The 202-nt window shown below is 30.2% G+C and overlaps 1 protein-coding gene across 1 annotated transcript in view; it reads left to right on the forward strand.

The window, feature by feature from the left end:
- Positions 1–202, forward strand: part of LOC119589323 (bromodomain testis-specific protein-like) — a gene marked incomplete at its 5' end in the record, with an annotated part of 5,780 nt that overhangs the window by 175 nt on the left and 5,403 nt on the right.

Here is a 202-nt window from a genome sequence, read left to right on the forward strand (position 1 = left end):
GACTGGGTTTGGATTGTTGACAATGGAGGATTTCATATGTTTCGGTTCATTCGTGAATATTTTGTGTGTTTGATTGAAGTTTTGATTATGATTTTTAAAGATAATAATAGGTGCCATGTTGGAGATACGATCACAATAGATATAGATGTTAAATTACGATTTTTTCTTTAGAAACCATACAACTGATACTATAAGAAATAGG

The sequence above is a fragment of the Penaeus monodon genome, chromosome 25, assembly GCF_015228065.2.
Source record: "Penaeus monodon isolate SGIC_2016 chromosome 25, NSTDA_Pmon_1, whole genome shotgun sequence".
In the NCBI taxonomy this organism is placed as follows: domain Eukaryota; kingdom Metazoa; phylum Arthropoda; class Malacostraca; order Decapoda; family Penaeidae; genus Penaeus; species Penaeus monodon.